General features: G+C 42.6%; 1 pseudogene; it reads right to left on the bottom strand.

The window, feature by feature from the left end:
- Positions 1-2,309: 2,309 nt before the first annotated feature.
- On the bottom strand, positions 2,310-2,849 carry LOC118584668 (annotated as a pseudogene).
- Positions 2,850-10,341: the final 7,492 nt, after the last annotated feature.

Here is a 10,341-nt window from a genome sequence, read left to right as displayed (position 1 = left end):
ATGGTAAAGAAATACTAGAGGCTAGGTGGCTTACATACAACTGAAAGATATATTTCACAGTTCTGGAGGTTAGGGAGTGTTAAATGAAGGTGGCCACAGATTTAGCTGTCTGGTGAGGGTTTTTTTTTCCTGGTTCATACACAGTATTTCTTTCTATGTCCTCAGATGGAGAAACGGCAAGGCAGCCATCTTTCTTTTCTTTTTCTTCTTTCTTTCTTTCTTTCTTTCTTTCTTTCTTTCTTTCTTTCTTTCTTTCTTTCCTTCCTTCCTTCCTTCCTTCCTTTCTCTCTCTCTCTCTCTCTCTCTCTCTCTCTTTCTTTCTTTTTTTTCTTTTGTTTTTTTGAGACAGGGTTTCTCTGTGTAGTTTTGGTGCCTGTCCTAGATCTCTCTCTGTAGACCAGGCTGGCCTCGAACTCACAGAGATCCACCTGGCTCTGCCTCCCAAGTGCTGGGATTAAAGGCGTGCTCCACCACCGCCTGGCAAGGCAGCCATCTTTCTAGGATTCCTTTTATAAGCACACACATCCCATCCACAAGGGCTTTCTCAGTACCTAATTACCACCCAAAGGCCCCAATTTCAAATACCATCATACTGAGAGTTAAGATTTCAGGATAGGGTCCTTGGAGGAACACAAACATGGGACCATACAGCACAAGATTGAGCCAAGGCTCTGCAGAATTGGCAGAACCAGCCTTCCACAGTTCTGATGTTTAGTCAAGCCTTTGTCCTGTCCCCACCACCCAATCAAAACTTAATTTTATGTCCCATATGTGAATAGCATTTTATAAAGAAGCTTTCTCTAATGTGTGTCTGGAGCGATGGCACATTCTTTAGATTACACGCTCATTCTTGGAGCTTCACAAAAAATTATTCACATATTAAAAGGCTTTGGGAAGCGCTGTGGTCTAGAAACTTGTCTAATTTGAGTTAAGTATTTCCAAACAAAGCAAAACACAAACTTATTTTTTTTAACCACATAATCCTTTTTTCAGTAAGATCTATTTAAATCCCCAAATGAAGCTAGTATTTAATGGAACACATTAAAGCAACATGATTGGGGAGCATTAAAATTCCTTCCCGGCCCTGTTGACTGAAGGTGTTAACCTTGCATGCGTGGGCGTGGGCATTCCTGAGCCCTAGACCTGGCCCGTCCCAGAATCTGTGGGCACAGCATCTGCAGAGACTGCAAATGTTGTTGCCTTTGCCTGCCTTGCATCAATGTCCCTTTTTTTTGCTAATAGCGTCTTAAATTTCTGAGAAAATTAAACTTGAGAGGCTGAACTATGCTCCTCCAAAGTTCACATGCTAGAGTCCTTAAGACCTCAGGGTGCAACTGTATATAAAGTGATTGCATTTTATATATATATTATACATAATATGTAATATACATAATATATATTAAAATAATATGTGTATATATATATGTGTGTGTGTGTGTGTGTGTGTGTGTGTGTGTGTGTGTGTATGCATCTTACTCTGATTGAGGTGAGTAAGTTAAAGAAAGGTTAGCACAGTAGACCCTGATATGTATGACTCTTAGGTTCTCTTAAGAGGTTACAAGACTGATGCACAGACCATGAGGTCCCAGGGAGAAGATGATAATGGACATGCCAGGAGCAAGGGCTTAGAATAAGCCAACTCCAGTGATGTCTTAAACTCATAGTTTCCAGAATCATGGGGAAATAGATATTTGGTGTTAAATCACCTGGTTTGTGGTACCTTGTTTTGATAGCCACTATAAATTAGTATATCAGGTCCAAGTGAGGCTGATCCATGGCATGGGTCTCTAAGTAGGAACCAGGTGTGAGCCAGCTGTTATATTATATTATGTTATTATTGTAACCACAGTGTTTGGCTATGCTTTGCCAATGAGAAATAAGCCATGAGATCGATTCCCTATTTCTTTCTTTCTGTCATTTTCGTTTCTCTCTCTCTCTCTCTCTCTCTCTCTCTCTCTCTCTCTCTCTCTGATCTGTGTGTGAGTTCAGGCACACAGGCACCATGTAGGCCTATGGAGGTTTGAGGGACAACCTCAGGGGTTAGGCTTTGCCTTTCACCTCATTTGAACAGGGTCTCTCATTCATTGCTGCATACACCAGGCTAGACGGTCTGTCAGCTTCTGATGACTCACTCATTTTTGCCTCCCATCTCACTGTAGGAACACAGGGATACAGACGATCATCACTGCACGTGCTTTATATGGATATTAGGGTCTGAACTCAGGTCCTCACACTTGTGTGGCCAATGCTTCACAGACCCACCTGAGCCATCTCCCCAGCCCTGACTCCACTTCATTTTCTTTTTTAAATCACAAGTCTATTGAATACAAAACAATCTCCTCCAACTTCACTGAGGTGGCTGACCACGTCAGTGACCACAGCTACCTCTGAACAGGAACTTCTCCATTGTTGAGCCTACCCCTGTGTTGGCATTCTTGTCAGGATCAGGGGCCACAGAGCTCCTTCTCTGTGTCTCCTTTAGCCTCCCTTCATGAGTGAGTCTTGTCATTTCCTCCCCTCTGCTCTTTTAAACCCAGCCTGCTGATCTCAGGATGATTTTGGTGTAGGGTGACAGGCATGATCTTGGGAGGCAGAGATACTGGATACCCTCCTTCGTAAGGTACTAGTGGAAATGTCACCAAGCAAATTGTTCCTTCCTGTGCCCTTGAGACTGGAGAGACTGAGTGCTCTTCATGACTTGAAGATCGAGTACATTCTTGTCTGCCAGCTCTGGGTGTTTGGGGATGTGGACATTATTGTTATTATTATTATTTTTTGCCACAGTCACTCCCCCCTTAAAAGGGAGTTAGGTCATAGGTGTCAATCTGGTTCTTCTTGGGCATCAACATCTCGGGGGCTGAGGTCAGAAGGGGAAAGGCCTGTGCCCCTATGCCCTATTTTCTTATACCACTAGAGAGAGGCATCCTCGTTTGCCCAATGTTTATGATGTTACTCAGGTAGGAAGCTACCGACAGTCACCTGATACCACACAAAGAGTTGGCCTTCCTGCGAGCAGAGGCAAAATAGTCAGGCTAATAAGAGTAATGGGATTACTGATCTTCTGGGCACCTGATTCATGCTTGCAGTTTTTTAGGGTATGAAAATGCTGTGAGTCATTGTCTTCTACCTCTCTCTGTATCTTTCTATAAACATATATATTCAATAAATATATATTTAGATATCTATTAATATATGGTATATTAATAAATACTAAATAAATGTATCAGTAATATAAAATATATCAGTTATTAATATAGTGTTTATTTATTATATAAGTATATTATATGAATATAATATATATGATTATATCAACCACACATTAATTAATATTTTACTATATCAATGTATTATATTATATATCAACATATAATACAACAATGTAATATTATATTATGAAATATCATAATTGACATTATTATATAATATATTATATAATAGAATATATTATATTATACACAATATAATTAATAATATAATATAGTAATACAATGTTATGTAATACTAAATGAATAAATAAAATATTAATAAGTTATTTTATTTATATATAAATAAAGATATACCTGAGGTAGCTTGAGCTACACTAGAACTTCAAACAGCAATGTGGATGTTGTGGAAAGATCTGGTTGTGACCTTGTTCTTCTTGCTGCACTAAATTCTATCTCAGAAAGAACAGTGTCCCAAGACAGATCCCACTGGATGTCTTTGTTACAGTTAGTGCTGTCCTGTGTGTGTGGATCTGGGTTGGTCTGAAATGACTCCACCAACCAGTGGGCAGCCAAGCAGGGAATTGTACTCATTTTCTTCACATTTATAGCAAATATTTGTTAAGTTGGGATGATGCCATAAATAATAAGTGAAGTTATCATTAAGGAAAGCTTGTTGGAAAACATCTCTGAAGTAACCTATGGTAATCAGAGTCATGCACATATAACCCTTTGTATCATTTGTGTAATTTATTGTATCATTATATGATGAAGGAATACTTGAATTTAATCCAAACATCTCCATGGATATAAGGTTGTAGGGCACCAGAAGTTTCTCTAGAATATGAGCCCCTGCAGTGTGGCGCTAAGGAAACGGTCTCTGTTTTCCCAAGGTATCTGTGTGCTTCCAGCTATAGATAAAAATATGATAACGTTTTTCTTCTTCCTTCTCAGTCAGCCTGGATTTTCACCAGACATGGATGGCAGTGGCAGAGAAGGTGCCCATGAGTCCTTCAGTGGTTTGGGCTGACCAGCGGATGGTAACATGTGTGCAGCTCACCACTTCTGAGTGCTGGCCCTTTGCTATAGGGAAGTGCTAGGTCACTGTACCAATGGCAGGACCTGCCAGCTTGACACACTGATAAGAGGAAGGTACACAGGAGGTATCTCAAAAGGAAGCTTGTTGGGATCCGATTTCTGGCTTGGGCTTACTACAAAAATGATGCTTAAAGGGCCAAGAGGATAGTTTGTATAAATTTCCACTTTTCTTAAGTCTTCCAAATGCATCTTCTAAGACTGACCCACCTTACATATTAATAGAAAGCAACCATGAACCAGGGTGAGATATTTGGGCACAGGCAGGTGAGGGGCTGAGCTGCTGGGGGCTTTGCTTATTTCTCAGAGGTTTTCTTTATGAATCTTCAGCTTTTTTTTTCTGCCTTCTGTGACAGAAGACATCTTACGTGGATTTTCAAAAGAATCATCTCACAGTCAAGAAACAGTATCTCAGGGTCTGGAGAAATGCTCAGACCCAGGTTGAGGGCACTTGCTGCTCTTGCAGAGGACTGGAGTTGTATCCCCAGCACCCACACTGGACATCTCTACCAGATTCTTTGTCAAACTAACTCGGGAGTGGTCTGTAGCCTACTTACCATTCAAATTCTTGTTTCCCTCTGAAATCTGTGGAGTTATACCTCTATCCTTAATCTCCTCAGCACTTCTGTCCCCATCTCCTACCAGAATGGCCTGTTAAGCTCCATTTTCAGCATTTAACTGCTTTTCTAGTCCAAAGTTCCAAAGCCTTCCACATTCCTCCAAACACAGTGGGTCCAGGTTCTCCACAGAGCCCCCGACTCCCATACCAGCTTCCCTGTCAGTTGTTTTTGATTGTTGTTGTTGTTAGAACATAATACCACAATCAAATGTGACTTATGCAAGAAGGAGTTTAGTTTGGCTTATGGTTCCAGAAGGGGAGTTGAATGGCTCATTCATTTTGCACCAATTTGTTCAGCGTCATCTGGGTACTCCGAGGCAAATAAGTATAGTGAATAATTTCAGCATGAGATTAAAGTGACCAGAGATATAACACTGGCCAGGGAGCCTTCACCTCTTCGACTGTGGCTTTCTCATCTACCCAAGGGGACAATAGGAACTGCCTCTTGTGGCTCTTGATGGTTGAGTGGTACTTGGGGAGGTGCTTAGCAAAGGCCTGACAGACATCTGGCCAGGTTTCAGTGACTGAAAAAATCTACCCGTGATTCAGTCCAGTCTCAATCCATTAGAACATCTCTAGAGGATGGAGGTGGTCCATCTGCCCTGATTCCAACTTGAGATGCACAGGATATGCAGAACCAGCCAGCATTCGCCAGCCGTGGCCTTCATAATGATCCAGTTACCTGAGACTCTCAGCTTCTCCCCCTCTGACTTCCTCTTTCTTCTGTTTCTTTCTCTCTTTTCCTCTCTTCCCCTTGCTTCTGTCCCTAAATCCTTTTTCCTTTTCCTTACTTCCCCCTCCCTCCTTGCCTCCCTTCTTCTCTACTGTTGAGCTTGAACTCCAGGGCTCACGCTAAGCAAGCATTCTTCTACTGACCACAGTTCTACTTTGTCACCTCTAACCTTATTTCCTGTAAGGCACTTTACTCCTGTTCTCCACGACTCTGGAATTTTCTTCAGGAAATAAGGTCATTTTGAGCCTGTCTCTCTCTCCCCTTTCTCTACCTTTGGGAGGAGGGGCTGGCTCATAAACTCTAAGAATTTTTATTCAGAAAATGCCCATTTGTCTACAGATAGTATTCACAAAGAGTTGCTTACAAATCTCTCATTAAATTGATAAAGCAATCTTTTGTGGCTAAGTTCCACGGTTTTTCACTTGGCAGATGTTTGGAAGGAGTCTGGTGGAAGATCCACCTCAACTCCCCTCCCCCATCTCTTTCCCTAAACCCGTCCCCTCAAAGCCCACCAAACACAGCTCCTCTCCTAGAGAGGCTCAAGACCACTCCCACAGGGTATATAAGCTGCAATCCAGAAAATAGTTCTTCCGGTCTCTCCTCCCGATCTCTTCTCTAGGAGGCCAGGGAATCACCTGGGAATGCTTCACCCATTAAACTTGGGCTTTTCCAACTGGTCTGATTTGGTTTGCTGCGCTGGCAGAGAGGCCTTCAGGGCACAAAAACTTATCAGCAGATAGTTCTAATACAAGCAAAGCACCATCAGCAATCTGTTGAAAAGCAAGTTTTCAGGTTGTAAGAAGGACTGCTCTTCTAGAATTGGATGGTTTTTGTCTTGGTATTTCAGTAGACACACTTTTATTTAGAATGACTGCGGTCTTTGAGCCCAGATTCACGTAATAAAGCAACAAACAAGGGCGGGGAAAGAATTAAATGCAGCCCTTTACTTCCTTTCGGTTGGGTTGGATGCAAGGCCACAGGGATGCAGTGTGTACACAAGCTTCCTGGCCTGCTTAAGGCTGAGCATCTGGGAGAGACCAGGGTCTTACTTGGACTGAAGGGTGAAAGGGTCAGAGCAGCCCTGTTGCTTAATCCTAGAGAAGACCGATAAGGCTAGGGCGTGGGAGCTTATTATCACCTGAGGCTGTAATAGCATGGAGAATTCTCTCTGGTTGCCAGCAGTGAGGTCATTCCTTCCCTCTGTCCTGGGATGCTGCTGGCCCTGCCCAGCCTAGATCACTTCCCAGGGGTTAGGCTGGCCATTGATCATTTCATTACTCTTGAGCCTCTTGAACCAAAGTTTCTTAAACTATGGGTCATACCATCATATAGAGTTGTGTCACTAAATCTGAAGTTTGGGAATAATTGGCAACAGTAAAAAAAAGTTTCTGAACATAGAATTGTCACAAATTAACTCAAAAACTGAACAGTGAATTCAAGGTGCTGCTGGCAGCACTCACCTGTGCTGCATGGCATGTAGGCTTGGTTGTAAACTCAACATATGTGAACTTCACATTGTGGATGCTGCTATGCATGCAATTCTAGTGAACACTGCTTCAAACACCTAGGCTCAGAGTCAAGAATACTGCTGTTAGGGGCTGCAAGGCTTTTCCTGTATGTAAAGTTTCCTGCTCTCATAGAAACATAATGGTTTAGTTATGAAAACCATTTTAATTTTTTCCCTTCTATCACTCTTCAGCATGTAAGTATCTCATGAATGTATCTTTCAATTATGCTGTGTTAGACAAACAAATATACCCATCTACTAAATATGCAAATTTGCTCTTGTCTTTAAAAAGTGTAAGTACACCAAATAATTGTTTAAAAGTAAGTTTTCCTTCCTTCCTTCCTTCCTTTTGACAAGGTCCTACTATGTAGCCCTGGGTGGTCTGGAACTTGCTATGTAGACCAAGACGGGCTCAAACTTACAGAGTTCTTGAATTCTGGTGTTGAAGGTGTGTGCCATCACATTTAGATTCTAATAAATTTTTTATTGTTTGTTATCTGCAAATGTTCAATCTGTATACCTTTTTTTGGTACCTATATACATTAAGGGTTTTATAAAAACTTCTTAGGCAAAAGGGATAATGTGTGGAAAGGGTTTAAGAAGCCCAATCTTAGACCCTGGGATTCATGAGAAATTCTTTGGAACCTTTCCTAGGTGGGACCTTGGGAAGGTGATTGGATCATGAGGTCTTTTACTCATCAGTACAACTATGGGAAATACCACAGCTAAAGACTTTTCTGCAGGCTCTGGTTAGGGCTCAGTTCTCAGGCACAACATTCCGGCACTCCATTCTTTGTTATTTAACTCTCACTTGAGAACCCATGAATTGTGGAAATCTGTCTGACATTTCTGACTGACATACAATAAATCTAACACAACAAATTTATGTCAAATCAAATAGTAGAAGTCACACTAAATGGGAACACAGAGAATACAGGGCCCTGAGAATTAAGTGTTTAAGGATCAGAATTAATGGTAGAGAAAGCCTTATCACAATGGCTTCTAACATTCACAGAAAAAGCAAAGTACCCCTTTCTGTTCTCCTTGTAAAAACAAAGAAGTTACTGAGATAATATAGATGTAGCCAGGTGTAATGGTGTGTGCCTATAATCTTAGAAGTGGAGGGACCTGGAGTCAACTGTCATCACAGCTTCGAGCTCAGCCTGGGCTACATATAGTGAGACGGTGACTCAAAGTGAAAACAAATAAATGAGCGACCAAGACAATGAATTATAAGGACAGAAAAGGAACTTTCTGCTGATTTTGCCACCAGTAGTAGGGGCGGAGCACAGTTCTGCATTTCCTCTGAAGCACCCCTTAATTTTTAAAGGGATCTTGACTCAGGTTAGACTGTAGGATGCTCTCCATGCATTGCCTGGGATGACAGCTGGTAAGCTAACACCCCAGGTCAGAGTGGCAGAGGAAGTTAGCATGTGTTTGCTATAAACAGTTTTCTCTTGAGTTTTAAGATTACTAGGAAATACCTGGGAAAGGAGGAAGGCCATACCTAAAGGTGTGTCTGTGTAGGTGTTAAGGTCTTTGCTATGTACCATCCCCAGCCCCTCCCTGGGCTGGAATTCCTGATTTTCAGGTGGTGAGCAGCTTCAGTCAGACTTTGAAGTGATGAAAGAACTCTTCATGTACCCCTTGTCCATGCTTCCAAGATCTTTTTATTTCTCTATCTCAATCTAGGGTCACAAACTCTAGCCTACATATTAGAGTAGCAGTCCATTAAGGAAACACTTCAAGTCAAGAGAGTAAGATCTCTGCTCTGGGTGGAGACCCGACATTCCAGGTAAGCTGTGTCAATCATCTGGCCAAAGGATCACCCTAGGAAAGTGGCTCACCTTAAGCCGTGCTGGAGAGCTAGGTAGAATGATTTTTTTCTTTAATGAGACACTACACTTTTTGCTTCCCAGGATTCCTGTCTTCCCCTGTGAGCCCTCTGACTCACCGTGAGGCAACGTTGTGTCTGCTGGCCCCTCTGAGGCTCCAGTCAGAAAGACACTTTTCCCTTTTGTTTCTTTTCTGTGTGTTTTGTCAGATACTAGCCAGAACCTGTCTCCTTTTTTTGTACTTTAGAATTTGTGGTGGTTTGAATAAAAACAGCCCCCATAGGTCCATAGGGATTGGCACTATTAGGAAATGTGGCCTTGTTGGAGGAAGTATATCACTAGGGGTGAGCTTTGAGGTGTCAGATGCTCAAGGCATGCCCGGTATGGCAGTCGCTTCTGCTGCTGACAGACCTAAATGTAGGACTCTCAGCTCCTTCTCCAGCACCAGGTCTGCCGGCATGCCACCATGCTTCCCACCACGATGATCATGGACTAAACCTCTGAAAGTGTAAGCCAGCCCCAATGAAATGTTCTGCTTATAAGAGTTGCTGTGGTCTTGGTGTCTCTTCACAGCAATAGAAACCCTGACTCTCAGCTCCAAAAGAAGCCTCCCTTCGTGCTGTGTGGCTGCTTATCCAGCATGTGTCTTGACCTCCATGCTGGCTTAAGAAGCACAAGCTTTACCTTCTCTCTTCCATCCTGTCCTCTGGATAGCCACTGAGATTTACAACGCAGCTGCCTTGGGTCTTTTTCTTTTAAATGCTGATAAAATTGTCTTCAAGCCTCAGATTAAATCCATTCTTAAATTCTTTTATTAATGAGACTGAGAACCCCTGATTTCCCCGATATCATGTTTTTATAATCAATAGCTTGTGGTGGAGTCAGCGGGCAGAAGACCTTCCCACCTATAGCTGCTGTTCTGGGTGCTTGAGAGAATCCAGAGACACATGGAGCAAAGAGCCCCAGTCTTCTGTGCCTTTGTGGATAGCGGAGGCAGATGAAGAATAGTAATGAAGGGGCTGGAAAGATGGCCCAGTTGTTAAGAGAACTGGATGCTCTTCCAGAGGACATGAGTTGGGTTCCCAGCAGCCATGCTGGGCAGCTCACAACTGCCTGTAACTCCAGCTCTGATCTTCACAAGAACCTACACAAACTTGGACACACAACACACCCTTCCTCCTGCCCCTCCCCCACCTCCAGAAGACAAAAATAAATCTTAAAATGCTGGGTGTAGCCTTTGAGTCCAGATTCAGGAAGCAGAGCCAGGAGGACCTCTGTGAGTTCAAGGCCAGCCTGGTCTGCAGAGTGAGATCCAGGACAGACACCAAAACTACACAGAGAAACCCTGT

This window comes from Onychomys torridus, chromosome 5 (assembly GCF_903995425.1).
Source record: "Onychomys torridus chromosome 5, mOncTor1.1, whole genome shotgun sequence".
Classification (NCBI taxonomy): domain Eukaryota; kingdom Metazoa; phylum Chordata; class Mammalia; order Rodentia; family Cricetidae; genus Onychomys; species Onychomys torridus.
Note: the sequence above shows the minus strand (reverse complement) of the source record. Positions and strands in the feature narration are given on the sequence as shown.